We start from the raw sequence: 20,465 nt of genomic DNA on the forward strand, positions 1-20,465 counted from the left end.
CCGTAGTCATGTATGGATGTGAGAGTTGAACCATAAAGAAGGCTGAGCACTGAAGAATTGATGCTTTTGAACCGTGGTGCGGCAGAATACTCTTGAGAGTCCCTTGGACTGCAAGGACATCAAACCAGTCAATATTAAGGAAATCAACCTTGAATATTCATTGGAAGGACTGATGCTGAAGTTGAAGCTCCAATACTTTGGCCATCTGATGTGATGAACTGACTCATTGGAAAAGACTCCAATGCTGGGAGATTTAGGGCAAAAGGACAAAAGGGTGGGAAAAGATGAGATGGTTAGATAGCATCACTGACTCAGTAGACATGAATTTGAGCGAACTCTCAGAGATATGAAGAATAGAGAAGCCTGGCATGCTGCAGTTCATGGGGTCGCAAAGAGTTCGGATACAACTTGGTGACTGAACAAGAGGAACAAGAAACAATGTATCACTTAAAAGTAAAATTTTGCAGTAAGATATAATATACAATGATAATAAAAGTTTTAAAACCAGGAATAAATCTGATGAAAATGTGCAAGATCTCTACACAGAAAGTATGAAATGTTGCTGACATAAATTAGAAAATATATATTAATTGAGGCATGTGTCAAGGGGACACATCAGAAGACTCAGCTCTTTCAAAATATAAATTCTCCCCAAATTGGTCCATAAAGTCAATCCCATCCCAGTAAAATGCAGCGAATAAAAGATGCTTGCTCCTTGGAAGAAAAGCTTTGACCAACTTAGACAGCATATTAAAAAACAGAGACTACTTTGCCAACAAAGGTCTGTCTAGTCAAGGCTATGGTTTTTCCAGTAGTCATGTATGGATGTGAGAGTTGGAGTACAAAGAAAGCTGAGTACCGAAGAATTGATGCCTTTGAACTGTGGTGTTGGAGAAGACTCTTGAGAGTCCCTTGGACCGCAAGGAGATCCAATCAGTCAGTCCTATAGGAAATCAGTCCTGAATATTCATTGGAAGGACTGATGCTGAAGCTGAAACTCCAATAATTTGGCCACCTGATGTGAAGAACTGACTCACTGAAAAAGACCCTTATGCTGGGAAAGATTGAAAGCAGGAGGAGAAGGAGATGACAGAGGATGAGATGGTTGGATGGCATCACCAGCTTGATGAACATGAGTTTGAGCAAGCTCCAGGAGTTGGTGATGGACAGGGAAACCTGGTGTGCTGCAGTTCATGGGGTCTCAAAGAATTGGACATGACTGAGTAACTGAACTGATCCCAATAAAATACCAACAAGTCTTTTTGGAGGGTGTGAGTTAGTGGTGGGGAGACAAAATTCCTTGGAAATAAAGAGGGCCAAGATTAGCCAAGACTCTGTTAAAGAAGAAGGACAAGTCAAAAGATTTTTTTCCATGAATATCAAGACTTATAAAAAACACCCAGTCATTATAAAAGCATTGTGACCATAAGACATATAGAGGAAGTTGAGAAATAAGACTCACATATGTATGAATACTTAACTTCTGATTAGTTTGGTACCAAATAAGAAAGAAAAATATTATTTTCAATGAATGTAAGAGGTCAACTGAACGCACATAAGGAAAAAAAAATTGACCATAAGTTATGGGCTGAATTATGTCCCTCAAAATTTATATATTGAAATCCCACTACCTCAGAATGTGATTTTATTTGAAGCTAGGGTCTTTGAAGAAGTAATTAAGTTAAAATAAGGACTTCAAGGTGGGTTCAAATCCAATATGACTGGTGTTGGAAGAGGTGGAAATTAAGACACAGAAGCCCACACGTAAGAAGTTCATGGAAAGACACAGAAAACTAACAGCCAAAGTGAAGAAGAGAGCCCTCAGAAAAAGCCAGATCTCTTGACAACTTGTTGTTGGACTTCTAGCCTCCAAAACTGTGAGATGATATATTTCTGTTGTTTAAGCTGAGGTAGGAGGTGGATGGGCCCTGGGCTGGACAGCTGGTATTTGTCTAGTGGGGTAAGACGCCCTTTGTTCTCACCCAGGCACTCCAAGGACAAAGCTAGTGGCAAAAGCTGAGCTCTGCTAAAGAGTAGAGATAAGGTGCTCACTCCTGAGGTCCAGGAAGACTTCCCTGTCTGCACAGGTGCGGGAAGACTTCTTGGGGATCAAAAAGGGAGGAGGCCTCACCTCATAATAAGAATGGACATGGACCTAGAGGCCTCTGTGGTGGGATCAATCTTAGAAAAAAGTTGAACATGCATCTTGGAGAGGGTCCAAGGAACAGTCAGGTGTGAAGAAAAAAGCAAGATAATTAGTCAAATGTAAACAAACACCCAGGAGGACTGTCCTTTATAAGTGATTTGCATCCCTCTTTACTGCACTTCTCACTCAGGATACCCACATTATTCTTTGGATTTTGCCTTCTTGAAATATTCTTGCTTTCAAATTGAGGAAAGAGACAGGGCTCCTTTGCTTTTAGCCTCTAGCCCCTGTCAGTCTAGTGGCTAGGACTCCTGGTTTTCATCCAGGTTACCCAGGCTCAATTTCTGGGCAGGGAACTAAGATATCTCTTCAGGACTGCTCACTGCAGATGAGTAGTACCCAGTCTGTGGAACCTTGTTATGGCAGCCCTCACAAAACTAATAAACCCTAGTTTATATCACAGAAATCAGTTCTGAATGGTTATAGATCTAAAACCAAAACAATAATTCTTCAAGAACCTGCTGCATATGATATACTTATGGAATCATGGTGTAAAATGTTCTTTTAAATCACAAAAAGCACTAATCATAAATAAGGCACTGATAAGTTGGACTGTATTAAAATACAGATTTCAGTTCAACAAAAGATAGTATGCACTTCAGTTCAGTTGAGTCGGTCAGAAGTGTCCAACTCTATGTGACCCCATGGACTGCAGCATAGCAGCCCTCCCTGTTCATCACCAACTCCCAGAGTTTACTCAAACTCATGTCCATTGAGTCAGTGATACCACAGTATTAAAAATGTTTAAGGATAGTATTAATAGTGTTTAAAGGCAGGACACAGAATGAGATATTAAATTAGCAAAGCATACAAGCAAACAGACATCCTCAATCAAGTGGGCCTTAGGAAGAATCACTTCAAACAAAGCTAGTGAAGATGATGGAATTCCAGTTGAGCTATTTCAAATCCTGAAAGATGATGCTGTGAAAGTGCTGCACTCATTATGCCAGCAAATTTGGAAAACTCAGCAGTGGCCACAGGACTGGAAAAGGTCAGTTTGCATTCCAATCCCAAAGAAAGACAATGCCAAAGAATGCTCAAACTACTGCACAATTGCACTTATTTCACACGTTAGTAAAGTAATGCTCAAAATTCCCCAAGCCAGGCTTCAACAGTACATGAACTGTGAACTTCCAGATGTTCAAGCTGGTTTTAGAAAAGGCAGATGAACAAGAGATCAAATTGCCAACATCTGTTGGATCATCGAAAAAGCAAGAGAGTTCCAGAAAAAAACATCCATTTCTGTTTCATTTAGTATGCCAAAGCCTTTGACTCTGTGGATCACAACAAACTGTGGAAAATTCTGAAAGAAATGGAAATACCAGACCACCTGACCTGCCTTTTAAGAAATCTGTATGCAGGTCAGGGAAGCAACATTTAGAACTGAACATGGAACAACAGACTGGTTCCAAATAGGAAAAAGAGTATGTCAAAGCTGTATATTGTCACCCTGCTTATTTAACTTATATGCAGAGTACCTCATGCAAAATGCTGGGCTGGAGGAAGCACAAGCTGGAATCAAAATTGCAAGGAGAAATATCAATAACCTCTGATATGCAGATGACACCACCCTTATGGCAGAAAGTGAAGAAAAACTAAAGAGCCTCTTGATGAAAGTGAAAGAGGAGAGTGAAAAAGTTGGCTTAAAGCTCAACATTCAAAAAACTAAGATCATGGCATCCAGTCCCATCACTTCATGGGAAATAGATGGGGAAACAGTGGATACAGTGGCTGACTTTATTTTGGGGGGCTCTAAAATCACTGCAGATGGTGACTGTAGCCATGATATTAAAGAAGACACTTACTCCTTCGAAGAAAAGTTATGACCAACCTAGACAGCATATTTAAAAACAGAGACATTACTTTGTCAACAAAGGTCCATCTTGTCAAGGCTATGGTTTTTCCAGTAGCCATGTATAGATGTGAGAGTTGGACTGTAAAGAAAGCTGAGTGCAGAAGAATTGAAGCTTTTGAACTGTGGTGTTGGAGAATACTCTTGAGAGTCCCTTGAACTGCAAAGAGATCCAACTAGTCCATCCTAAAAGAATCAGTCCTGAATATTCATTTGAAGGACTGATGTTGAAGCTGAAGCTCCAATACTTTGAGCAACTGATGCAAAGAACTGACTCATTGGAAACGACCCCCATGCTTCAAAAGATTGAAGATGGGAGGAGAAGGAGATGACAGAGGATGAGATGGTTGGATTGCATCACTGACTCAATGGACATGAATTTGAGCAAGGTCCAGGAGTTGGTGATGGACAGGGAAGCCTGACATGCTGCAGTCCATGGGGTCACAAAGAGTCGTACGTGACTGAGCGACTGAACTGAACTGAACTGAACAAGCAAACAGAAAAGTCTTGTATGTGGCCTGCGTGAAGAAATCATTAAGAAAAACACAACCCAATAGAAAAATGAACATAAATCTTGGACAAGCACTTTGTTAAAGGATATCCAAGTCTGTTAGTCTCAAGCTGCTTTCCCATATACCTCTTTTGGTCTTTTTAGCATTATTAACCCTATTTCACAAATGAGGAAACTGAGTTTCAGACTGGTTTAAGTCTATTACATACTACCTATAAAAAGTAAAGGTAGAGATAAACATGATTTCTTTTCCAATGTACACTGCTGTATCTTGTAAACAATAACCCTATTCTTACCCCCATCTTCCTGAACTTGCTGTATTTGAAGAGGACCATTTAAATAATTAAATATGCATTATAATAATTTGTCAGTCATATTGACATAGAACAAACTATGCAAGTATATTTATACACATTCACATATATATGAAAAACAAGATTCAATTATTTGAATAGATCATAATAGTAAACATTTGGATGGTGATAATGAGAAGACTAATTACTACAAGCATGCAAATTATTTTTCCCTTTTTCATCTAATAGTGACTTCATGGGATAATTGGACAATATGGCTTGTTCTTTCCTGTTCATGTTTATCAGATGAATTTAGGGAAAAAGCAAAGAACTCCTCCTACCTTATAGCACACTTATGAGAAAAACATCGAAGTGTGGGTATGAAACAACTTAGAGTTCAGTTCAGTCACTCAGTCCTGTCCTACTCTTTGTGACCCCATGGACTGCAGCATGCCAGGCTTCCCTTCCATCACCAACTCCCAGAGCTTGCTCAAACTCATGGCCATCAAGTCAGTGATGTGACCCAACCATCTCATCCTCTGTCATCCCCTTCTCCTCCTGCCTTCAATCTTCCCCAGCATCAGGGTCTTTTCCAGTGAGTCAGTTCTTTGCATCAGGTGCCCAAAGTATTGGAGTTTCAGCTTTGGCATCAGTCCTTCCAGTGAATATTCAGGACTCATTTCCTTTAGGATGGACTGGTTTGATATCCTTGCAGTCCAAGGGACTCTCAAGAGTCTTCTCCAACACTACAGTTCAAAAGCATCAATTCTTCATTGCTCAGCTTTTTTTATAGTTCAACTCTCATGTCCATACCTGACTACTGCAAAAATCATAGCTTTGACTAGACAGACCTTTATTGACAGAGTAATGTCTCTGCTTTTTAATATGCTGTCTAAGTTGGTCATAGTTTTTCTTCCATGGAGCAAATGTCTTTTAATTTCATGGCTGCAGTCACCATCTGCATTGATTTTGGAGGACAAGACTATAAAGTCTCTCACCACTTCCATTGTTTCCCCATCTATTTACTTGCCATGAAGTGATGGGACCTGATGCCATGATCTTAGTTTTCTGAATGCTGAGTGTTAAGCCAACTTTTTCACTCTCCTCTTTCACTTTCATCAAGAGGCTCTTTAGTTCTTCTTCACCTTCTGCCATAAGGGTGGTGTCATCTGCATATCAGAGGTTATTGATATTTCTCTCAGCAATCTTGATCCCAACTTGTGCTTCATTTTGCATGAGGTACTCCGCATATAAATTAAATGAGCAGGGTGACAGTCTATAGCCTTGACATACTCCTTTCGCAATTTTGAAGCAGTCTGTTGTTACATGTCCAATTCTAAATGTTGCTTCTTGACCTGCATACAGATTTCTCAGGAGGCAGGTCAGGTGGTCTGGTATTCCCATCTCTTGAAGAGTTTTCCACAGTTTGTTGTGATCCACAGAGTCAAAGGCTTTGGCATAGTAAATAAAGCAGAAATAGATGTTTTTCTGGAACTCTCTTGCTTTCCCGATGATCCAATGCATGTTGACAATTTGGTCTATGGTTCCTATGCCTTTTCTAAATCCAGCTTGAACATCTGGAAGTTCATGGTTCATGTACTGCGCTAGCCTCACTTGGAGAATTTTGAGCATTACATTGCTAGCGTGTGAGATGAGTGCAATTGTGTGGTAGTTTGAGCATTCTTTGGCATTGCCTTTCTTTGGGGTTGGAATGAAAAAGGACCTTTTCCAGTCCTGTGGCCACTGCCGAGTTTTCCAAGGTAAAGCTAAAGGCAAAGGAGAAAAAGAAGGATATACCCATTTGAATGCAGAGTTCCAAAGAATAGTAAGGAGAGAAAAGAAAGCCTTCCTCAGTGATGAGTGCAAAGGAATAGAAGAAAACAATAGAATGGGAAAGACCAGAGATCTCTTCAAGAAAATTGGAGATAACAAGGGAATATTTCATGCAAAGTTGGGCTCAATAAAGGACAGGAATGGTATGGACCTAACAGAGGCAGAAGATATTAAGAAGAGGTGGCAAAAATACGGAGAACTATACAAAAAGATCCTCATGACCCAGATAACCACAATGGTGTGATCACTCACCTAGAGCCAGGCATCCTGAAGTGTGAAGTCAAGTAGGCCTTAGGAAGAATCATTACGAATAAAGCTAGTGGAGGTGACAGAATTCCAGTTGAGCTATTTCAAATCCTAAAAGATGAAACAACTTTATTAAAGCATTAAACCCTGTAGAAATGGAAACAGCTGGTCAAAGCCATGGTATGGCATTTATAAGGACCCGCGCATGTCCCATATTTGTATGAGAGCAATCCCTGCCAAGTAGAAATTTGTAACTGCTTGAAAGACAAATGAGTTCTCAGAAAGGAAAATGAAATGAAATGACCTTTCTCCATTCAATCTTCCAGATGAGAAAATGTGTTTCTGTGCCTTCATCTAAAAGCAAGTAAATCAACAGTTTGAATATGTCATGTGGTTCTTACAGAGTAGAAAGGGACTAATAATCTAAAATGATTAGTTTTCCTCTGATTCCAAGTTCATAAGTGGAACTGAATTTTAGAATATTACAGCTGAAAGATAGTGGACAAGTGCGAATGAAATTTGCACTATATGCCAAGCATCTGGTAGGCACTGGGGTCATCTAATTCATTTAATTCTCTCAACATTGGGAGGGGAATATTGTTGACTCTGGGAGTTGGTGATGGACAGGGAGGCCTGGTATGCTGCAATTCATGGGGTTGCAAGGAGTTGGACATGACTGAGCAATTGAACTGAACTGAACTGATTGTTGACTTTATTTCAGAGAATTAATTTGTCCAGGAGCAGAAAGCACATCCTTAATGATACACCCAGGATTTGAACTCTGATCTTCTAATTCCTATTTCCAACTTCTTTTGAATAAGGACCTTAAAAAAAAAAAAATTTATCAAGTGCAGAAATAGATGATTTAAATTCTGGGCCTGGTTAAATCATCTCACAATGAAGGATTACATGGGATTTGGAGAAATCAGTAAAAGTAATTACTGTCCAAAGTGTCAGAAAGTGTGTTAGTCTCAGTCATCTCCCAACTCTTGCCGGCAAGGCTCCTCTGTTCATGGGATTCTCCAGGCAAAAATATTGGAGTGGGTTTCCATTTCCTTCTCCAGGAGATCTTCCAAACTCCAGGGATTGAACCCAGGTTTCCCACATTGCAGGCAGATTATTTATTATCTGGGCCATGAGGTAAGCCCCAAAGTGTCAGAAATATTCATTAAATCACCAAACCTCTTAGAACAAATTCTTGTCCTACTGGAGGGGGAGACTCCAGCTCACCACTGATCCTCTGGGACCACCCACAGATTTACCTCAAAATAAAATCATGATGTTTCTCTTGTCCTCCTATGTCCAGGCCAAATTTCCACTTGAAAATTATTCTGTGAGTTAAGATCTTACTTAGCTCCAAAAAGGTCCCTAAAAATAGCTTCACACATTTATAATAGACTTCCTTTTCAAGAAAATGTTAAAAACTCATTCTAAAAGAATCTTTGAAAAATAACATTTGTTAACATTTTTCTCAATTAAACTTTAAAAAACTTAAAAAAAACTTTAAAAAACCAATATAATAGGCATAATACTTTCTTCAGGAGAGATAAAATCATGATATTTCTCTACGTGCAAAAAACTATTTCCCCCTTTATTCAAGTTAATATAGATTGCCTTAGTCAAACTGCCTTTTATTCATTTTTATTAGTTCAACATTAGCAAAGTCTAGAGGATGGATATTTAATTCTCCAAGTACACTGGTGGTTACAGCTCCATATATTAATTATTTTTTTTGCGTGACATTTGGTTAAACATCGTACACTGAAAGTGACTTGCAGATGCATGGGTGTTTGAGTTGTAATAATGGGCATCGAAAATTTCCTGAGAGGTCTGGACAAGGGATGGTTTGACTAACAGCTTTCATGAAACAATGAATGTAGTAGATTCCAATTAAAATATGAAATGTGTCTAGCAAATCATGAGGCTATCATCTTAATGGTCCTGTTGTTTTCTAACTATAAAACCCAGCTAATTAACATCCCAGGGGCCAGCCACAAACCTAATTAACAAAGTAAAATAAATTATGCTGAATTAAAACTGAAGACATCCCTAAGAGAAAGGGAAGGACCTGCCCTTCAGGGGAGAGAGCAAATGACTTCTTTGTAGATATTTAGAAGGGGATTTCATAAGTCTCCATGAGTTAACCTGGTAGGAATCGACTAGTGTTTATATACAGGGGGTACCCTCTCCTCTAGTTTATGTTGGAAAATTTCAGCAGCTTTCCAGCAAATATCTTCTCTTGCCAAGCTCAGTCCCCAATCACCTTTTCCTTCTCACTGCAGGGCACAGTTGAACTTGTTTTTCTCTTCTCTGCACCTGTGACTACCCAATCTGTTCCTGGGGATAGTTCCTCCTTCAAGGCTGGAGCTCAACTGGGACATAATTTTTCCACTATTGCTTTCCTTCTCTGAAAAGAAGCACATTTTTACTTGAACCATGTAGTGCTAAGCTTGAATGTAAATTGAAGGGAGTAAAATAAAATAACAAAACAAAATTTTAAAAAGTTAGAAAGGATACTCAAATCTACAGAAACCTTACAGCCTCCATCTCCAAACTGTAGCCTTGTCTCCCTTCTTCAATGGTAAGGGGATTTCTCCCTTTTCACCCCTTTTCCTCTCTGCTTTTGAGTTTCCCCTCGAGCCTCATGCCAACAATTCACAATACTATTTAGAGCTCTTAATTATAGATGTTAATTAAAATCAAAATGTAAATGATATAAAAGAGATCACATAAATAGAAAATTCCTTAATAAATGCAGGGAATTTAAGTGAATAAAAATCTTTCAGAACAGGTGTCCAAGAAGGGTTGAAAAGATATTTTTAGACAATTCCTGCTTATTTGTGCCCACATTGCAGCATTGCTTTTTGCAGTACCTTTTATGAATTTGTTGTTCAGTTACTAAATCATGTCCAACTTTTTGCAACCCCATGGACTGTAGCACACCAGGCTTCTCTGTCCTCCATTATCTCCCAGAGTTTGTTCAAATTCACATCCATTGAAGCAGAGATGCTATCTAACCATCTCATCTTTTCCCACTCTTTTATCCTTTTGCCCTAAATCTTTCCCAGCATCAGAGTTTTATCCACTGAATCATCTCTTTGTATCAAGTGGCCAAAATATTGGAGCTTCAGCATCAATCCTTCCAATGAATATTCAAGGTTGATTTTCTTTAGAATTGACTGGCTTGATCTCCTTGCAGTCCAAGGGACCCTCAAGAGTCTTCTCTAGCATGCAATTTGAAAGCATCAGTTCTTCAGCATTCAGCCTTCTTCAGCATTCAGCTCTCACATCCATACATGGCTACTGGGAAAACCATAGCTTTGACTATATGGACCTTTGTTTGCAAAGTGATGTCTCTGTATTTTAATATGCTGTCATAGCTTTCCTTCCAAGAAGTATTTCTTAATTTCATGGCTGCAGTCACCATCTGCAGTGATTTTAGAGCCCAAGAAAATAAAATCTGTCACTGTTTCCACTTGTTTCCCATTTGCCATGAAGTGGTGGGTCCAATATTTTGGCCACCTGATGCAAAGAACTGACCCATTGGAAAATACCCTGATGCTGGGAAAGATTGAAGGCAGGAGGAGAAGGGAACAACAGAGAATGAGATGGTTGGGTGGCATCACTGACTCGATGAACGTGAGTTTGAGCAAGCTCCGGGAGTTGGTGATGGACAGGGAAGCCTGGTATGCTGCAATCCATGGGGTCCCAAAAAGTTGGACACCACTGAGTGACTGAATTGACTGATGGGTCCAAATGCTGTGATCTTGGTGTTTTGTATGCTGAGTTTGAAGCCAGGTGTTTCACTCTCCTCTTTCACCTTCATCAAGACGCTCTTGAGTTCCTCTTCACTTGCTGCCATTAGAGTGGTATCATCTGCATATCTGAGGTTATTGATATTTCTCCTGACAATCTTAATTCCAGCTTATGATTCATCCAACCCGGCACTTTTATGGATGCAAACACACAATATGTGTGATGCTAAATATAGGGGTTGTTCTGATGGTTGTAAAATTCAGTCTGATGAGACCTCAGAGGACAGCAGACTCACATGCCCCTTGGCTTGGTTGCCCTGGAAGCTGGGCTGGGTCTTAGCATTCACTGTCACCCTCTGGCACCTGGCCTGGACTGACCTCTCAAAAGTTGCTAAGGGTTCTTGAAATTTGTTCATTTCTTACTTGCATAGACACCTTCTGAGCATGGTTTCTGTGTTAGAATTATCACCAGGGTGGAGGACACAAATGTAAAAGATGTTGAAGGACCCAAGTCATTAATAAGTCATTGGGTGTGCCCGGCAGATGGACCTGATTAAGAAAGGTGAAGAACTAAGGCCCAATGTCAGAGGGACCCCAGGGCCAGGTGGGATGAGGTTACTGCTGAGATAGGAGATGAAAGAGTTCTGTTCAAAGGCCAGAGATTTATTCCTGGAAATTGTCAGAAATAACAGCAAGGCAAAGGGGAAGTTCATAGCCTTAAGGTAAAATCCTTTTATTAGAATTGCTCTTCCCTTACACTAAGGCAGGCATGTGACTTTGTACAAATTACTGAGCACTTCTGAATGTCTCCTGAAATGCACATATCATATTGTCTCCCAGGGTATTTTTGAGAGTTTCACACAATGGAACATAGTGTGTTGGTAACTGACGGTTGTCACTGTGCATCCAGTCCCTTGGAACAAAGTGTGAGCAAAGTGTGAAGCAGACAAGATTTCAAGGGAGAGAAAAGGGCTTTTCATGGCTTTCACTTTGTTGCAGTGGCAGGGTCACTAGAGATAGCCAAGAGAGGAAAAGAAAAGACACAGTGTGTATTTTAGCAAAATTTATCTGACTGCAGCACAGAGAACAATTTTTGGAGGCAGGCTAAGTGAAGATTCAAGTTAAAACCTGTCCTAGTGCTGGTGGGGAGTGACTGATGTCTGAACAAAAGCAATGGTGAGAGAGGGATGGCGGGGAAGCTGCCAAGGTATTAGGAAAGGGCATAGGGAGGGAGAGGGAAGGAGAGAGCTGAGGGGAGTGAAGGAGCTCAGTGGGATGATGCCGTTGTCAGGTTAGATTAGGGAACACTATTAGATTTAGAGGTGAAGCTTAGTTGGTGAACTTGGGCAAAGAAATTTCATGTGCCATTGAAGTGATCACCACTTCTCTCAAAAAGCATATGGATATTTACATTTCACTTCACCACCTATATGTAATAATGTTGAGTCAATGTGTAAGTATATTAAATCCTCCAAAAACCATAAATACACCCTCAGTTTTCACTGAATAAATTGTCAAAATATAAATGAATGTTTAATTTTTAATTCAACTCCCCATAATTAATGATCATGGAAATGAAATGATATTTTTCAAATGTGTTCATGAAATTGATAGCTTATGGTGAATGGTGTCAGATTTGTGATTTCCAAAGGAGAAAACTTCACTTTGGGGCCCAAGACAGGGCTTCAGTCACTCAGAGCTTCATGCAGCGAAAGTTTTATGAAAGCAAAAAGGGATAGAAAATGCTCTGACACAGACACCAGGATAGGGCAGAAAGATGCCACCTCACTTGTCTTAGGAAGGCATTTGTATACTTTTTCAACTGGTTACTCACAATAGATCCAAAGAATGTTTCAAGGTTGTAAAGGTCTTACCAGGCCCACTCCACTAACATAAAGTCTTCAGATAACAAGATTAGCCAGAAGGAATGAGTTCCTGTTAAGAAAGAGAAACATGTCCTCAGTCAAGACACACTGTTGTTATATAATCATTAGCGCAGAACATAAGGAAAAACATAGCTTGAAAAAGATGCATTGTTTTGTTGTGTAATCATTAGATCTAGACTTAAAAAAGTTAGTCTTAGGTGAATAGATTGTTGCCATAACAGCTTAGAGCTTAAGAAAGAATGTCTTATGTGACTGAGACAAAGAAATGTAGAAAAAAAAAAAAAAATGTTTGTCCCTTCCTCCTCCTGGAGGGCCCTGGAACCCCTATCAACCTACCTAATAATTAGCTCTCTCAAAATGAATCAACAATTCTGGTACAGTTTTATTTCTTGCTTTCTAACTGACTTACATTCACAGGGATGGAGGTTCAGGACACACTACCCTAAAATATCACTTAGATAAAGACAATACTGTTAAAGTGCTGCACTCAACATGCCAGAAAATTTGGGAAACTCAGCAGTGGCCACAGGACTGGAAAAGGACAGTTTTCATTCCAATCCCAAAGAAAGGCAATGCCAAAGAATGCTCAAAATGCTGCACAATTGTACTCATCTCACATGCTAGTAAAGTAATGCTCAAAATTCTCCAAGCCAGACTTCAGCAATATATGAAGTGTGAACTTCCAGATGTTCAAGCTGGATTTAGAAAAGGCAGAGGAACCAGAGACCACATTGCCAACATCCGTTGGATCATGGAAAAAGCAAGAGAGTTCCAGAAAAACATCTATTTCTGCTTTCTTGACTATGCCAAAGCCTTTGACTGTGTGGATCACAATAAACTGTGGAAAATTCTTAAAAAGATGGGAATACCAGAACACCTGGCCTGCCTCCTGAGAAATCTGTATGCAGGTCAAGAAGCAACATTTAGAACTGGACATGGAAAAACAGACTGGTTCTAATTCGGGAAAGGACTACATTGAGGCTGAATATTGTCACCCTCCTTATTTAACTTGTACGCAGAATACATCATGCAAAATGCTGGGCTGGATGAAGCACAAGCTGGATGGAATCAAGATTGATGGGAGATATATCAATAACCTCAGATATGCAGATGACACCACCCTTATGGCAGAAAGTGAAGAAGAACTAAAGAACCTCTTGATGAAAGTGAAAGAGGAGAGTGAAAAAGTTGGCTTAAACAACATTCAGAAAACTAAGATCATGGCATCCGGTCCCATCATTTCATGGCAAATAGATGGAGGAAATAGTGGAAATGGTGGCTGACTTTATTTTTGGGGGCATGAAATTAAAAGACACTTACTCCTTGGAAGGAAAGTTATGACCAACCTAGACAGCATATTAAAAAGCAGAGACATTACTTTGCTGACAAAGGTCCATCTAGTCAAGGCTATGGTTTTTCCAGTAGTCAAGTGTGGATGTGAGAGTTGGACTATAAGGAAAGCTGAATACTGAAGAATTGATGCTTTTGAACTGTGGTGTTGGAGAAGACTCTTGAGAGTCCCTTGGACTGCAAGGAGATCCAACCAGTCCAGCCTAAAGGAGATCAGTCCTGGGTGTTCATTGGAAGGAGTGATGTTGAAGCTGAAACTCCAATATTTTGCCCACCTGATGCAAAGAGCTGACTCATTTGAAAATACCCTAATTCTGGGAAAGATTGAGGGCAGGAGGAGAAGGGGACGACAGAGAATGAGATGGTTGGATGGCATCAGCGAGTCAGTGGACATGAGTTTGGGTAGATTCTGGGATTTGTTGATGGAAAGGGAGGCCTAGCCAGCTGCAGTTCATGGTGTTGCAAAGAGTCGGACACGACTCAGTGACTGAGCTGAACTGAACTGAGAGTGTAGCACTTTAACAGCATCATCTTTAAGGAGTTGGAATAGCTCAATGAATTCCATCACTTCCACTAGCTTTGTTTGTACTGATGATTCCTAAGGCCCACTTGACTTTGCACTTCAGGATGTCTGGCTCTAGGTGAGTGATCACACCATCATGGTTATCTGGGTCATGAAGATCATTTTTGTATCGTTCTGTGTTCTTGCCACCTCTTCTTAATATCTTCTGCTTCTCCTTAGATCCATACTGTTTCTGTCCTTTATTGTGCCCATCTTTGCATGAAATGTTCCCTTGGTATCTCTAATTTTCTTTAAGAGATCTCTGGTCTTTCCCATTCTATTGTTTTCCTCTACTTCTTTGCATTGATCACTGTGGAAGGCTTTCTTTTCTCTCCTTGCTGTTCTTTGGAAGTCTGCCTGCAATGGGTGTATCTTTCCTTTTCCCCTTTTCCTTTAGTTTCTCTTCTTTTCTCAGCTATTTTTAATGCCTCCTCAGACAACCATTTTGCCTTTTGCATCTGTTTTTCTTGGGGATGGCCTTGATCATTGCCTCCTGTGCAATTTCATAAACCTTCATCCATAGTTCTTCAGGCAATCTGCCTATCAGATTGTACCCCTTAAATCTCTTTGTCACTTCCACTGTATAATCATAAGGGATTTGATTTAAGTCATACCTAAATGGTCTAGTGTTTTTCCCTACTTTATTCAATTTAAGTCTTGATTTTGCAATAATGAGTTCATGATCTGTGCCACAGTCAGTTCCTGGTCTTGCTTTTGCTGACTATATTGAGATTCTTCATCTTTAGCTGCAAAGAATGTAATTAAATGTATAAAAATATTGCAGCTGGAATAGTGAAAGAGACATATAAATTATTATCTTGAAAGAAGTAAATGAAAAATGCTAATGTAAAGTAGTATCTTTTTAAGTTGAAAAGAAATTAGTATCACATGCTAATAGTGTGCTGTTTACTAACTATAGGCTGTTGCTGCTGCTGCTGCTAAGTTGCTTCAGTCGTGTCCGACTCTGTGCGACCTCATAGACAGTAGCCCACCAGGCTCCCCCACCCCTGGGATTCTCCAGGCAAGAACACTGGAGTGGGTTGCCATTTCCTTCTCCAATGCATGAAAGTGAAAAGGGAAAGTGAAGTCGCTCAGTCGTGTGCGACTCTTCGAGACCCCATGGACTGCAGACCCCATGGACTGCAGCCTACCAGGCTCCTCCGTCCACGGGATTTTCCAAGCAAGAGTACTGGAGTGGGGTGCCATTGCCTTATAGGCTGTTAGTAGTAACTATTTTCTGATCTACAGATGCAAGACAGTGATATATGTATTTTGTGCAATTTGATGTGTCTATTTATAAAGAGAAATTAAAGACTAAAAAATGATTATTTTATTTACTATTTGGAAGGGAAGATATTGTAATGTGGGGCTTCCCAGGAGTTGCAGCAGGAAAGAGTCCACCTGCCAGTGCGGGAGACATGGGTTCCATTCCTGGGTTGGGAGGTAAGCAATGGCAACCATTGCAGTATCCTTGCCTGAGCCACAGAGTCAGATGTGACTGAGCACGCTGGAGGCAGTATGTGGGGTACCCATTTGGGAGCAGCCTAGGGTGTGTGTCCAGGCGGATGCCTCTCTGGAAGAAGGACCACAGGCAGGGCTGAGAGTCACAAGACTTCTTCAAAACTTGGATGAGAAGAGGGTTATGTGATGTGGTTAGATTTCTTGACATTCCATAACATTTTAGAACCAAAATCTTCCTACTCTCTGAAATGTCCTGCCCTCCTTTCTTTTCTGTATTTTCTTACAAAACCAATTTAAATGTCTCTCTCACAACAAAAATAACTTTACACTTCCAGAGTGAGTGCTCTGTCCTCCAAGCACATTCACTAAATTTATTCTTTTCCTTAAACAGCACATACAACAGTCCATCAGGGTATACACATCCATACCTCTCTTTCACCCCAAAACTGATAGCCTTTTTTTCTTTAATGAAATATAGTTGATTGCAATGTTGTGTTAGTTTCTGGTAACACTTTGTACAGCAAAGTGATTCAGGTGTGTGTGTGTGTTGTTGTTGTTTTTTAGTCACCTAGTTGTGTGCGACTCTTGTGACCCCACGGACTGCAGCATGCCAGACCTCCCTGTGCCTCACCATCTCCCAGAGTTTGCCCAATTTCATAATCATTGCATCAGGATACCATCCAGCTGTCTCAGTCTCTGACCTTCTCGTCTCCTTCTGCCCTCAGTTCAAATTGGATGACCAAAATACTGGAGCTTCAGCATCAGTCTTTCAAGTGAATATTCAGGGCAGATCTCCCTTAAGATTGACTGGTCTGATCTCCTTGCTGTCCAGGGGACTTTCAGGAATCTTCTCCAGCACCATAGTTCAAAGGCATTAATTCTTTGGCGTTCTGACTTACTTATGGTCCAGCTCTCACAACCATACATGACCACTGGGAAGGCCATAGCCTTAACTATACAGACCTTTGTTGGCCACAGCATTTCAACACACTGTAGGCTTGTCATTACTTTCCTGCCAAGAAGCAATTGTCTTCTGATTTCATGGCTGCAGTCACTGTCTGCAGTGATTTTGGAGCCCAAGAAGAGGAAATCTGTCACTACTTCCACCTTTTCCCCTCCTATTTGCCATGAAGTAATGGAACCAGATGCCATGATCTTAGTTTTTTAATACGTAGTCTTAGGCCGGCTCTTTCACTCTGCTCCTTCACCCTCATCTAGACGCTTTTTAGTTCCCCTTCACTTTCTGCCATTAGAGTAGTGTCATCCACATATCTGAGGTTGTTGATGCCAACTTGTAACTCATCTAGTCTGGCATTTCTCGTGATGTGCTCAGCATATAGGTTAAACAAATAGGGTGACAGCAGACAGCCCTGCCATACTCCTTTCTCATAATTTTCGGATTTTTTTCTTTATAAGTTATGATATATTGACTATAGCTTCCTGTGCTATACAATAGGTCCTAATTGGTTATCTATTTTATATTAGTAGTGTGTATCTGTTATCCCCAAATTCCTAATTTATTTGTTTCTCCACCTTTTCCCTTTGGTAACCATGAGTTTGTTTTCTATGCCTGTGAGTATGTTTCTTTTTTGTAAATAAGTTAATTTGTATCATTTTCTTCAATTCTGCATATAAATGATCTCATGTCTTTATCTGTCTGACTTGCTTCATTTCATATGATCATCTCTATGTCCATGATAGCCTTAGGATTCTTGTACAGATGGGCTTCCCTTGTGGCTCAGACAGTAAAAAATCTTCCTGCGATACATGAGACCCAGGTTCTATCCATGGGTTGAGAAAATACCCTGGAAAATACAATAGCCACCCACTCCATTATTCTTGTCTGGAGAATTCCATGGACAGAGGAGCCTGGCAGGCTACAGTCCATTAGGTTGCAGACAGTCAGACACAACTGAGCAACTAACACACTTGTAAAGATACTGTGCCAGACATGAAATAAATTAACATGAAAGAAGGGAACTGAGGAAGACCCTAAGATTAAATTTCCTAAATAACACTGAAATTGAGAATTCAGGAAAATGTCCTGGAGGAGGACATGGCAACCCACTCCAGTATTCTTGCCTGGAGAATTCCACTGGAAAGAGGAGCTTGGTGGGTTACAGTCTATAGGGTCACAAAGAGTCAAACATGACAGAAGTGCCTTCGCACGCAGCATGAAAGCCATACCATCTGACCTTGCATATGGCACAAGCATGCCAAGTGAAAGTGAAAGTCACTCAGTCGTGTCCGACTCTTTGCGACCCCATGGACTATACAGTTCATGGAATTCTCTAGGCCAGAATACTGGAGTGGGTGGCCAGAATACTGGAGTGGGTAGCCACTCCTTCTCCAGGGGATCTTCCCAATCCAGGGTGGATTCTTTACCAGCTGAGTCACAAGGGAAGCCCAAGAATACTGGAGTGGATAGCCTATCCCTTCTCCAGCAGACCTTACTGACCCAGGAATTGAACCAGGGTCTTCTGTATTGCAGGCAGATTCTTTACCAGCTGAGCTATCAGGGAAGCCCTGAAGTATGAACTGAAGCATGCCGCAAAGCATCCAAAAAAAAAAAAAAAAAAAACCCACTGAGTAGGTTCACAGTCATGGGACAGATCCCAGGGTAAAAAGTTTGTTGGGGTCTGTGGCTTGAGAAAAATTCTAGTTCTAATTTTAGAGCTAGGGCTTCCCTGGTGGCTCAGTGCTAAAGAACCAACCTGCCAATGCAGAAGACATGGGTTCAATCTTAGGGTCAGGAAGATCCCCTGAGAAAGGAAATGACAACCAAATCCAGTATTCTTGCCTAGGAAATACCATGGACAGAGGAGCCTGGCAGGCTGCAGCTCATGGGGTCACAAAGGAGTCAGATATGACTTAGTGACTAAACAATTTTAGAGTCAGGTAAAGAAGTTTCCACTTCGAATTATAAAATGGACTTGATCTTGATATTAGACATAATGTTTTCTATGATCACCTCCCAAAGGGATGGATAAAATCCTTTTATTGAATATTCAATGAAATACATAATTACATGACTTCAAAAACACGTTTTCATATGTGTCAGTTCAGTTCAGTTGCTCAGTCATGTCCGACTCTTTGCAACCCCATGAATTGCAGCTCGCCAGGCCTCCCTGTCCATCACCAACTCCCGGAGTTCACTCAAACTCATGTCCATCGAGTCAGTGATGCCATTCAGCCATCTCATCCTCTGTCGTCCCCTTTTCCTCCTGCCCCCAATCCCTCCCAGCATCAGAGTCTTTTCCAATGAGTCAACTCTTCGCATGAGGTGGCCAAAGTACTGAAGTTTCAGCTTTAGCATCATTCCTTCCAAAGAACACCCAGGGCTGATCTCCTTTAGAATGGACTGGGTAGACCCCACCAATAATTATTTGGCATAAAGCTGGATTCAAATGCTTTTGTCCACCTCCTCTTTTTTCAGATCAATACATTTTTCAGAATGCTTAATGACTTACAGCAAAGGAAAAGCACACAGCTTTCTAGTGATGATAGAATTGAACATGCATGGGAGGCAGAAAGGGCTGCCAAAGGAAAACAAATTGATAAGTTAGCCTTAGAAACTGACAAAGGATTAATCTCCAAAATACATAAGCAGCTCATACAGTTCAATATCACAAAAACAAACAGCACAGTCAAAAAATGTTCAGAAGACCTAAACAGGCATTTCTCCAAAGAAGACATACAGATTACCAACAAACACATGAAAAGATGCTCAACATCACTCATTTAGAGAAATGCAAATCAAAACTACAGTGAGGTATCACCTCACACCAATCATAATGACCATTATCAAAAAAAAACTACAAGCAATAAATGCTGGAGAGGATGTAGAGAAAAGAGAATCTTGCTGTTCTGTTGGTGGGAATGTAAATTGGTACAGTTACTGTGGAGGATAGTATGAAGATTCCTTAACAAACTAGGAATAAAACTCACATGAAAGTGAAGTTGCTCAGTTGTGTCTGATTCTTTGCGACCCCATGGACTCTCAGTCTATGGGATTTTCCAGGCAAGAGTACTGGAGTGGGTTGCCATTTCCTTCTCTGCTGGAGTCCAGCTCCAGCAGCCAGGGATTCAACCTGAAGAGATGAACGGTGTCAGCAATGAGGCAGCCTCTCAGTTTTCTTTTGGACTTACTGTTTATTTCAGGTTTAAGATTCTCTTTTATACTTTTACAAAAACATTAGGCCAGAGGTTTGACCTTTTCAGTTCCCCTTCTCCCAGATTTATTATCTCCACAAATCATTGTTGCTCTTCAGAGTTCCTGCTTCAGTGTTTCTCTCAGAATCAGCCTTATCATCTATTATTTACCTCCTCTAATGTGTCCTATAGTTAACTTGTGATTACATTGTAACTCATGTTACATTCCTCAGTTTACTACTTATCTTCCTAAATCCTGTTTGCCCCTAACATCCTGAGCTCACTATCTCTTAAAAAGGCTTCTAGCTATAGTATCTCTAAAAATTCCTAACTTCTATAAGATATAGTAAAATATGCT

The 20,465-nt window shown here is 40.5% G+C and overlaps 1 long non-coding RNA gene across 3 annotated transcripts in view; it reads right to left on the minus strand.

Moving 5' to 3' along the window:
• LOC147349839 (uncharacterized) overlaps nucleotides 1-20,103 on the minus strand; it is a 45,163-nt gene extending 25,060 nt beyond the window's left edge. For 2 of the 3 annotated variants that reach the window (XR_015150211.1, XR_015150209.1), the window contains exons 1-3: nucleotides 19,904-20,103; nucleotides 12,571-12,631; nucleotides 6,948-7,052 (exon numbers count right to left, since the gene is read on the minus strand). This is a non-coding gene — a long non-coding RNA (uncharacterized LOC147349839). The remainder of the gene's footprint in view (nucleotides 1-6,947; nucleotides 7,053-12,570; nucleotides 12,632-19,903) is intronic. The other variant, XR_015150210.1, reaches the window with a different exon arrangement.
• Nucleotides 20,104-20,465: the final 362 nt, after the last annotated feature.

Source organism: Bos grunniens, chromosome 21, assembly GCF_055505025.1.
Source record: "Bos grunniens cultivar Pamir isolate PY7600 chromosome 21, Bosgru_T2T1.0, whole genome shotgun sequence".
In the NCBI taxonomy this organism is placed as follows: domain Eukaryota; kingdom Metazoa; phylum Chordata; class Mammalia; order Artiodactyla; family Bovidae; genus Bos; species Bos grunniens.